At 38.4% G+C, this 12114-nt stretch overlaps 1 pseudogene; it reads left to right on the top strand.

Annotated features, from left to right (window-relative positions):
* Positions 1 to 312: 312 nt before the first annotated feature.
* LOC149217681 (UDP-glycosyltransferase 92A1-like) lies at positions 313 to 2409 on the top strand (annotated as a pseudogene).
* The last annotated feature ends 9705 nt before the right edge of the window (positions 2410 to 12114 follow it).

Genomic DNA, 12114 nt, shown 5'->3' with positions numbered 1-12114 from the left:
ATATTTGAATATGCTTTTAAAAATAAAAATAAATTAAACGCCATCCAAAACCCCTCTTGAAATTTAAGAACCATAACCAAAATTTACCTGCAAAATTTCAAAATCATCTCGGAAAATCCAAAACCCCTCTTGAAATTTAAGAACCATAACCAAAATTTACCTGCAAAATTTCAAAATCATCTCGGAAAATCCAAAACCCCTCTTGAAATTTAACAACCATAACCAAAATTTACCAGCAAAATTTCAAAATCATCTCGGAATTTCCATGATTTACTAGGGCATTTGATTAGTGTGACCAAACATCTGTGAGAGAGTTACACCGCGGCTTTTGGGACCACTTTCAGCGTACATTAAACGTCTTTGAAGTGTTTCCTATCCTGCCACGTGGTCCTCAGGTGCATTACAGAAAGGGAGTGGGCCAATGATGTCTTTGTAGAAAGTCCACCTGCTGACGCCTGTGCTCTAGTGGGCTGCTGCCATTCTGGTGACCATATTACTCTGTAGAGATTCCCCCCACTGTCTTACTGGTTTCGGTCCCCGTTTCAGCCCAGCCAAGCATTGGGTAGAGCAACACTTCGCAGAAGACGAAAAAGGAGATCGAGATGCAGAAGCGGAGGAGGAGTCATGTGGTGGTATTCTCGACATTGGAGCAGGGCCACCTAATCCCTGCATTCCAAACTACTCTTCATCTCGCACACAGAGGCGTCGCTGTCACCTTCGTCACAACTCCTCTCAACGCAACCGCTCTCGCTTCCAGACTCCCCCCTCCACAATCTCCTTTCCTCCTGCGCTTCCATCACTTGTCGCTCCCGTCCTTTGACGGCCTCCCGCCAGACCAAGAAAGCTGCCACACCCTCCACCCAAAACAATTTCAAAACCTCTATCTCGCCACGGAACAGCTCCAACCCCAATTCGAAGGCCTTCTGCAGAGCCTAGCGTTAAACGCCGACGAAGAATGGATGAAACCCACCTGTGTGATTGGCGACATGTTCACCGGATGGTTACAAGAATCCGCTATGAAGATGGGCATTCCCGGCTTCACGTTTTACACTTCCCCGGCCTACGGGACTCTGCTTTACAATTCCCTCTGGCTTCATCTGCCCCACCTCGAAAACCAATCGCACACCGTTACTCTCCCCGACGTTCCCACCTTCTTGACTCTGAATCGATCGGATTTGACTCCCACCTTGCTGAAGGCCACCAGATCTAATCCATGGCACCTGTTTGTGAGCCGGCAGGTGAAGAAAAACAGGCACACTCAGGGATACATCGTCAATACGTTCTTGGAGCTGGAACCGGAGATTATCGAATACATGGAGACAAGCAGCGGGAAGCCCGTCTGGACCGTTGGCCCCGTTTTACCCTACGATTACATCACGGGATCCTCTGCTACAATCCCTCTGGATCGAGGGGAAGTATCGATCTCGGAATGGCTGAACCAGCAAGCGCCGGGTTCTGTCGTTTTATGTTTCGTTCGGGAGCAGGAATTTTCTGTCCGATGCCCAGATTCGAGAACTCGCATTTGGGCTCCAAGGTAGCGGGAAATCCTTCATATGGGTTCTGCGTACTCCGCCGGAAACCGAGAACGAGAGGGGCTCCTCGCAGTCTCTGCTCCCGGAAGGATTCGAACGCGATACCTCCGGGCGAGGCCTGGTGATCACAGGATGGGCACCGCAGCTTCTCATCCTGTCTCATCCTTCCACGGGCGCTTTCATCAGCCACTGCGGCTGGAATTCCATGTTGGAAAGCGTGAGCAGAGGGATTCCCATCATCTGTTGGCCCATGGGGGGTGAGCAGTTCCTTAACGCCAAGTGGTTCGTCGAACAGCTCCGAGTTGCCGTGCGAGCACAGCGGGGAGACGGTGGTGTCGTGCCAAGAGAAGAGGTGGAGAGGGTTGTGAGGGTTGTCCTGGAGGACGAAGGGGATCTCGATGTGAGAGGCAGAGTCCGAAATCTGGCTCATGTCGCCCAGGCAGCGGTGGTTGATGGCGGTTCGTCTGCTAAAAACTGGGATTCCTTTGTGAAGCACATCTCTTTCCTCCAGACTTCATCATATCAATCCACTCGCATACATTCATCTTCACAAGAATCATGATGGATGGTAAACATTATTGACCAGGTAGAAACGTCATCTAAGGCCTGCAGGGACCGCACATACTCATCTTCATCTTCATAATGCTCTCCTGGAAATTAGAATGGATGCAGACTCTATTGACCAGGCAAACGTCATCATTGGTGGGCAGGAACTGTTTAGGGCAGAACATTAATGAAAAGGTGGAGCCATAAAATTGCATGAACTCCACAGCAGGGGTGGAATTGCACAGAACCATAATGGAGAGACTGAATTAGAGAAAATCGTATGTTTCCAATCCTGTTCAATAAACTAACGTTAGTGTTCTTGTCTGGTGTATGCACGCTTTCACTTAGTGATTATGATTGATGTTGCGGTGTTTTTATTTGGTATTTAAAGTTTCATTATGCTTTCACTTAGTGATTATGATTATGATTGATGTTACAGTGTTTTTATTTGGGGTTTAAAGTTTCATTTAGAAGTACACATTTATATCTTTCCAGTTCATTATTTTTTGACTGTTTAAAGTTTCATTTAGAAGTACACATTTATATATCTTTCCAGTTCATTATTTTTTCAGTGTTTAAAGTTTCATTTAGAAGTACACATTTATATCTTTCCAGTTCATTATTTTTTGAGTGTTTAAAGTTTCATTTAGTAGCACAAAATTATACCTTTCCAGTTGCTTTATTATTCTTATGCTTGTACACAGTTCAAAAGAGATTTTCACTTTGTATTTACGTTAAGTTTATTAAGTTGATAAAGTTTATATAAATATTTGATAAAGTTTATATAAATATTTGTAGTAGTTTAAGGAGGCCATAATTTTATTTGGAAAATAATAGAAATTTTAGTAATTTTGAAAAAATCTGATATGATTTTTTGGAAATCCAGGTTACAGTTATCAAGCTTCAGGATTTTGGGTGCCTTGGAGGTTTTTGATAGTTCTGAATCTATGTCCACCATAAAAAAAACTATTAAAACACTCCTTAATTGAATGTTTTGAAAAAAAATTGATTTTAGGTAAAAGATTGAGGGTCAGAGAGGTTCTTGATTGTGCTGAATCCATTTACACCATAAAAAACTATTCAAACACTCCCATAATTAAAAAAAAATTAATTTATTTTCACTCAAATTCAACTAAAATTAAACCATTTAAATAAAATGGTAACCTACACAATGTTATAAATAATTTAAATAAATAAAAAACTAATATTTTTAACATTTAAATTTTATTTTTATTTATAATGTTAATTTTAATATTACTTCTTTAATTATATATTAAGTATTAATAATAATTCAAGATATTTCTCTATTTGCAAGAAATTATTATTATAATAATTAATCATTTTAAATGAATTTGAGTCTTTTTATTAATATAAAATTATTTAGTTTTATATAGTTGTTATATGAAGGTAAACCTTTATTTTATATTTTCTTTTTACATAGCAAATAAGAGGAACACAAATGTTGAATATTTTAGTTTTGGGTATATCTTTTATAATCGTAATCGTAATGTTACCTATAAAAAGAAGTGGATAACCCATAGTTAAAAACCTTTTCTCCTCATTGGCTCATTGGCTAGCAAGCCAGCAATAACCTAACAAATTGAAAGCTCAGCAATTATGACTTATTAAAAAAAAAAAATTGAAATCTTACATCATCGAATATGTATGATGTCATGAACTATAACCTTTTCCAGAATTTGACAAGACAGTGATTTCAAATTTTACTTCAGCTAATGCGTATTATGTTTGTTTCCAAGCTGGATCGATGAAAAATCTTTAGACATTAGAGGCTTAGAAATTATGATTATTTTGGCTTTCCGAAAATTTGACAAAACAAAGCTTTGAAATTTTTATTTGTTGAATGCGTTTTACGTTTTTCACAGCTGGATCCATGAAAATTAAAACCTTCAGATATTGAAGGGTCAGAAATTTTAAATTTTTTCACTTCATTAACCTTTCCCAGAATTGACCAAACAGATGTTTACTTCATTGGATGTGTCTGGTGTCATAAATTATAACATTTTTAAAAATTTGACAAAACAGGGCTTTCAAACTTTATTTTATTGGGAGTTGTTTTTAATGCTATCTTTTGGTGCTTGAATCTCGTCAAAAATATTGACATGAAATATTGATTTATGCTGGATGAAATATGATTTATATTACTTAAATTGTTTTTTTAATTGTATGTATGGATTTAATGTTCTGAAAAACCTCGAAATTTTTTTTAAGTCATTTAGATTGTACACAAGTTATCCATCAAATTTGTAATGTCAATAAATTTGTAATGTCAATAAATTTTTGTCGATTTCAAAAAAATTACACTGAAAAAACCCACCAAAACAAATTTCTAAAAAATCACACTAAAACAACTCGATTTCATTGAATCACTAACTACCAGAGGTTCGTTACGTCGCACTTGGGTTGGCACTTATCACCGGCGGTTCGCAAAGGAATCACTGTGCAGCTGCGGACAAGTTTTTGGGAAGGGATGTTCAGTGCATTTAACAGAACTGTACATTCTGGCAAACCTTAAATATTAAATAGATTTGTCATAAAATAGAGTGCAATTTTGGTTTGGCAGAATTCTAATGGAGTAATTATTTTATTCAGTGAAAAAATGTGTTTCGTCAAAGTTCTGCGTTTTAGTCAAAAGATATATTTGATCTAATAACGTTGGATTTAAGATATTTTACTTCATATTGAGTTTACACAAACTGGCTTATTATTATACACTTCTAAATAGAATGATATATATTATTTTATAAAATATTAAATTAAATGTTTTGTTATCTAGTGTAATTATTTACCATTATAATTTATATTTTAATATATTTGCCAGGTATAATACATTAATATTTTGATTCTAAAACGTAAATTGTACATGTAATGAGGAGGTTTTTTTCTTTTTACTCTCTGTCATCCCAGCATGGACTATAGTAATCGAAACAGACTATAGTAATCGAAACGAAGAGAGATAATGTTATTTGAGCTGTTTTTAGTTCAGGTTCATTAGCTATAAACAAAGTTTTTCGAGACATATTAATTTATTGTGTTATTAGGACCAAAGCTGAACCGAACCTAAAACAATAAGTTATATTTTTATTAGTCCTGGTATTTTCAAACTTTGTAAATAGTACAACATCAAATGTTATGTGAATGTTTTGCAAAGCCAAGCAGAGTGTTAGTGTTTAGTCGGTCAGTTGGGTTGGGTGAGTGTCTAAGTCATTTCGGACCAAAGGTCAGTTGGGTTGGGTGAGTGTCTAAGTCATTTCGGACCAAAGCTGAACCGAACCTAAAACAATAGGTTATATCTGTATTAGTCCTGATATTTTCAAACTTTATAAATAGTACAACCTAAACTAATGTTATAGTCCTGATATTTTCAAACTTTGTAAATAGTACAACCTAAACTAATGTTAGCATTAATTCAAAACATTAAATGTATGTGAATGTTTTGCAAAGCCAAGCAGAGTGTTTATGTGAATGTTTTGCAAAGCCAAGCAGAGTGTTTAGTCGGTTGGGTTGGGTGAGTGTCTAAGTCATTTAGGTGAGTGTCTAAGTCATTTAGGGTGGCTGTTGCCGCCTTTGAATGCTTGTTGCTTCCGTGTTGGGAGACCGAAGTTGATGCTAGTGAGAACACGAAAGTTGAAGCTGGTGAGAACTAGAGAGAACTAGAGAATTCTATAAGTTGAAGCTGGTGAGAACAACGCGGAAGTTGAAGCTGGTGAGAACTAGAGAATTCTATAAGTTGAAGCTTGTGAGAACACCGCGGAAGTTGAAGCTGGTGAGAATTAGAGGATTCTATATCTAGAGAGAACGGGAGGATAATAGGGAACAAGAGAGAATAACAAAGAACCAGGGAACAAGTGAGGTTTGGAACCAGGACTGAGGGAATGAGGGAATAAGGGAGATGAGCAACGTGGAAGTTGAAGCTAGTGACAACTAGAGGATTCTAGAGAGGATTCTATATCTAGCGAGAACGGGAGGATAATAGGGAACAAGAGAGAATAAGGGAGATGAGCAACGCGGAAGTTGAAGCTTGAAGCTGGTGAGAACTAGAGGATTCTATATCTAGTGAGAACGGGAGGATAATAGGGAACAAGAGAGAATAAGGGAGATGAGCAACGCGGACGTTGAAGCTGGTGAGAACTAGAGGATTCTATATCTAGCGAGAACGGGAGGATAATAGGGAACAAGAGAGAATAACAAAGGAGAGAATAACAAAGGATAATAGGGAACAAGAGAGAATAACAAAGAACCAGGGAACAAGTGAGATCTGGAACTAGGACTGAGGGAATAAACAAGTGAGATCTGGAACTAGGACTGAGGGAATAAGGGAGATGAGGGAACAAGTGAGATTTGGAACCAAGATTGATGGAACAAGGGAGATGAGGGAACAAACAAGTGAGATCTGGAACTAGGACTGAGGGAATAAGGGAGATGAGGGAACAAGTGAGATCTGGAACCAGGACTGAGGGAACAAGGGAGATGAGGGAACAAGGGAGATCTGGAACCAGGAGAAGCCAGGTTTTGTGTTTCTTCAGGTTAGCAATTTGACAAATCTAAGTGCTTAAGCTGTATTAAAAGTCCAACAAATTCTGGTGAAGATAAGTCCAACAGATTCTGGTAATTCCTTCAGCTCAGTACAACCACAAAGCTCCAGCCTTATGAGGGATGTATGATTGCTTAAATCTGGAAGAACCTGTATGAGGGATGTATGATTGCTTAAATATGGAAGAACCTGTATGATTGCTTAAATCTGGAAGAACCTGAAGATTTGTATAGTAATTCAGCTTCAGTACTTTTAGATTGTGGGGACCTGCAAAAGCATTGTCCATTAACCAATTTAGCAGGTATTTCCCAGTATTTCTTTTTGGTAATATGAGAGATTTTATTCATAGTGGAAGTGGAAATTACATGTAAGCAATACAAGCTTTATTTTTTGCTTATATTTTGCTTTCCTAATTACCTTTTCATCCGACAAAGTTTTCCATACTTCCTCGATCAGACTGCCTCGATGTCTTTGCTGAAACTCAAATCTAGTACAAATCTAGTACAGGTAGTCGCCGCATCTCCCAATCACATGGTAAGCATTTCAGTGGGAAGTTTTCCCATCTCAGCCATTTTATTGCTTGAGGCATTTGTGCAAAGTCTCCCTCAATGAGAGCTCCATCCCTTTTCTGTTCCCTACACAGAGAAGAATTCATACAATTTCATTAGCATGAATCCCAACCTACATGCTACAACAATTTAAAATTATCTACTAGTAGAGAGAGTAGATCCTCAAAGAAGAAATGCTCTATCGGTTCCAAAACATCAAATAAGCATGGCCACCCGATTGAGTAGCATCATGCAAACAACTTTGGAGCTAAGTGATAGTTCCACTCAGACTTGGACAATGGAGGGCCGGTCAAAGGCCGCCGGCAGCCACAGGGCCAGAGGACGGCCAAATTTCGGTTTTGTTCAGCCCAAATTGTGGGCATTGTTGAGACAACAAACCTGCTACAACAACATATTTGAAGACGCAAATAGGGTTGATTTGTTCAAATGGCAATACTTGAATTGATAGCTTCTACATTATTCTGGGCATTGCTGAGATAGAAAACTTGCTACAACAGCATATTTGAAGACGCAAATAGGGTTGATTTGTTCAAATGGAAATATTTGAATTGATAGCTTCTACATTTTCAATCAAAGTTGAGACTCAGATCACGCAAACAACTTCGGAGCTAAGCCAACTTCGGAGCTAAGCGAGAGTTCCACTCAGACTTGGACAATGGAGGGCCGGTCAAAGGCCGCCGGCAGCCACAGGGCCAGAGGAGGGCCAAATTTCAGTTCTGTTCAGCCCAAATTCTGGGCATTGCTGAGACAGCCAACCTGCTACAGCAACATATTTGAAGACGCAAATAGGGTCTGTTTGAACGTTGATCAAGTAACCCCGTCCAAGCATAGAATTTGGGACAGTGTTCTCTTCAACAACTAATGACATTAAAGAATCAGGCAGGAGCAACTTTACCTAAGCTTGTTGTTATGTTGAAGAACATAACTGCGAAATCGTAATTTCACAACGCAGCTCTGAAGGTCTGAGTTATTTAAAAAAAATGCTATTTTTTCAAAATGTCAACTCACCACAGGCTTATTCCCTTCGTTAATGCAATTATTCTAAACCTATCAACAAATATATTCTTTGAAAGCTGAAATTTGCAGCAAAAGAAATTTTGCATTTCTTGCTCAATTTTTACCCTCAAATTCGTCGTTTCCGTTTGATTCCGAACTGACTGGTGCGAACTCTGGCTCCTTCACATCGATGCATCTTTCTAGTTCATATATTTGGCCCAACCTTGCCCAGATTCTCCAAGCAAAAGGCAATCTCAACCCGCCAGCTAATAAGCAAGCTAACCAGCCAGCCAGCATCAAGCTAACCAGCCAGCCAGCATCATTAGCAAGCCTGGAGTTCTTTCTCCCAGCTCCCAGGTTCTAACATCATGCATGGGTTCAACCAGATTTTCTTTATTTTGTTTCTCCCAACCTCGTTTTAGTAGCTCCGTCAAGCCTCACCACCACGTCAAGCCACCACGTGCGCCACCAGCGTTATTCGTTAAGCCACCACGTGCGCCACCACCATTGTTCTTCACACCGAGTGCAGCAGACACCGAGGGGAGGTTGCGCTCCTCAGTAGCTCTTTGTCCTGCCTAACCCTCTTATGCTAATCCTCGTGGACTTGCATTTTCATGATTTGGGTTGCAAACAGAAAGTCCATACAGTATTTTTTTTTTTTTTTACTGTGGAGCCCGAAATAAGAAATGAGTGAATAGAAAGCCCATACAGTATATTTTTTTTTTTACTGCGAAGCTCGGAATAAGAAATAAGTGAACAGAACAGGTCGAACATAAAACAAAATAATACTCAGAGCTTTATAAGCAGCTCAGACCAAGTAGATGGAGTGCGACCGGAATGCTGGAATGGCTAGAGGGAAGACTAGACGAATCCTGCAAAATTGGTGCAAAATTGGTACCCCAGGCAGATCAATTGACGACTTCATAGGCGTTTTCTCTCGGTGAATCATGCAAAATCCTATACCAGATGCGAGTTTCGTGCCTAGCCTGGCCTGGCCTGGCCTGGTATAAATCGTCTGAGCTTGAATTCAAAGACTTTGACGGTTCTGCAACCGAAATCATCGTCACGCTAGGAAAGAAAGGCCAAGTTCCTGAAGGAAAGGTAAGGTTGGTACGGTGTGGTGACTAATGGATAACTCAAGGACACGTGAAATGCATGCAATCTACGTGTTAGAACACTCGTTGCAACCAAAACTAAATAAATAGCTCAGTGTTTTATTTTCTCCCATGTGTATGTATAAATATTAATCATGTGATATTTTTAGGACATGATCACCGTTGATTAAAAAATAAATATGGTTTATTTTGTTTTCTTTAACCGGAATTACAAACATAGGGTTCACATTCCGGAATTTCTATGTATATTCATTTTTATTTAATTGTTTGGGAGATGATGATATTTTTAAGCAAAAATTTATGGATATTTAATTTATTTAAATATTTTATATATAACTGTTAAGTATATTAATATATAATTAGCTGGGACATATCCTTCCGTTTTTGTTTGATTTTGTAAGATGAAGACCTTCCAATTTTTTAATTTTGTAAGATGAAGACCTTCCAACTTCTAAAAGCTTGATACTTATACTATCTAAAACTTTTATATAGTCTCAATATAATATAAATTGTATGCTTTTTGTTCTGAAAAAAAAAATATATTAATATATAATTAGATGGTTTTTTAGTGAAAAATATTTCCCAATAAAAAACAAATGGACTACAGCAAACATGAAACAAATAAACTACAGCTATTACATATAAGAATGATCTTTTCTTGAAAACTTATCAAGTCTTAAACTATACACTTGTTCTCCATTCAGCAAATAAACACATTTATCTTAATTGATGGTGCGATGTATTTAAATTCAAGTGGAGAAGTGTATCTTTAGGTTTCACTCGGCTTTGGAATTTTTTAATCAAGAATGATTGTAACCAATATAATGCTGGGTATGCATCATATGCAAAATAGGCTAGGCAGTACAGGGATTTTATGACTGTGTACATGTGTCTCCAAATTTATTCATCTTGCAATAAAGGGATTTTATATTTGGAAGATAAGTCAAGATTCTACTTCTGTCTTGTTGTTTCAACTTGGAACCTTGGCAACAAATGTGCAATCAGCTTAGCCGGCTATGCTCAGAATCTGTGTTTCATGTCAACCAGTTCATTCTTCACACTCCTACTTGACAGGCTAGCTCTTCCTTGTTAATAAGATTTTTGTACCAAATTCAAATAGATCTACATAAAGCAGACTTCAAAAAGAGAATTTATTTATATACCAGCTGAAAATAAATGCTACGATGCTGGTTTTAAATATGATTGTGTATCAATTTAGTTTTTCCTAGCTAGAGATTTAGACGTGCTAATATATTTTATATTTTGAAAATTTTCCATCTATTTCTGGATTAAACAATTGTAAATGTTTTTGTAATTAGTAAGAGGATAATTACTTTCTCAAAATACTCGTATGAGGATACATTCTATACTGTAGGGCCCTCATCTGCTGCTAGGAATAGTCTGCAACTCCTCACACAAACATGGCAAGAGCTAACCAGCCATACATTGGGTATTAAATGCCCCTATGGAGGCTGGCCCATCTATGTATGTCGAGCGGGTCATGGGGGCGCATCCATCTCCATGGATTGTAACTCCGGCGGCCACCTTTGCGTTTCCCGCAACGAACGCGGGACCCACCAACCGCGAGCCCGCCGCCCCGTCTTGCCTTTGACAACAGCGACCTCGCGCCAAAACGCTATTGACTCCCGTTCGAAAATACTCTGCCTCTGCAACCCGCCTAGACGAAACGCAAGAGCTATGTTCAACCGCCGATTGCTTCCCCTCGCAGGCTGGTTCCCGGGCTCCTGGTAAAGATTTTCTTATATGTATATGAAGGATATGCGGAGCCTAAACCTAGATTTAGTTATAAATTCAATGACGTCTTTATTAATTAGTTCCGTGGATTAAAACGTTAGTTCTGTGAATCAGAATGGATAGTAAAGGGAAAATTTTACAGATCTATATTAATGCTCATTGGAGCAATCTCTCACTCTTGCATGGTTTGTTTGATGCGTGCTCAAACTGAGGCCGCCCTATGGGCATCCGCTGCAGCCGACGTGCTGAGCATTGGAACTGCTTATTGTGACTTAAATTGCCATCTGGGTTGGCTTCTTGCAGACCCTCTGCCATTTTTGAAGTTCAATATGGCAAATACTGCGGATTGAGGTGAAAGAGCTGTGTTTAAGTTAGAAACTCATTTTAAAGCATTCCTGGTTTTTTAAGTCATGATATGATTTAGGGTTAATCTTCTAGCTTTTGATTTCAGTTATTTATGTCTTGTTAAAGTTTGTTCTATAATGCATCTCATTTGTTCTACTATTTACGTTGTTCTGAACATTTGTAAATTACTAGTATGAATTTGAATATGAAACCTTAAAGAACCACATAGCAGCAAACAGAGATTCATATGATGGAAGTTTTATTTTCGTGCAAGGAACTCTATTATTTGTAATGGATCGTCATTGTGGTAGATTCATCAGAAATCAAGACTCTTGTTCAGCTGAATTGGTTTACACCATTATTCTTTGGAGTTTAATCAGAAGAGACTACTTGTGTAAGAGCTGGATGGAAAGCCTCACCCCATTCTAGTGGAAGAAGAGTTAGAGATTAATGTCCTGGGTTAGTGATAGACAAAATACTCTTTTCATTGAGAAGGTCTCCACTCCCATTGTCCTGATGCTCAGATATATGCCTTCTTTGCATAGACAGAAGATTAAAACATGGATTAGTTTCTAGTTCCACCTATTGTTTATTCCCAGGCTATTCCACCTCTGCTCAGCCCAGAGCCACATTTTTCAAAGAAGAAAGGTGACCTTGGTCTATTCAGAGTGAAGAAATTGTCTCCAGTCAATATTATTCATGAT

Source organism: Pinus tabuliformis, chromosome 1_1 (genome assembly GCF_031772625.1).
Source record: "Pinus tabuliformis cultivar Carrire ecotype Pingquan chromosome 1_1, CPIR1, whole genome shotgun sequence".
NCBI classification, from domain to species: Eukaryota; Viridiplantae; Streptophyta; class Pinopsida; order Pinales; family Pinaceae; genus Pinus; species Pinus tabuliformis.
Note: the sequence above shows the minus strand (reverse complement) of the source record. Positions and strands in the feature narration are given on the sequence as shown.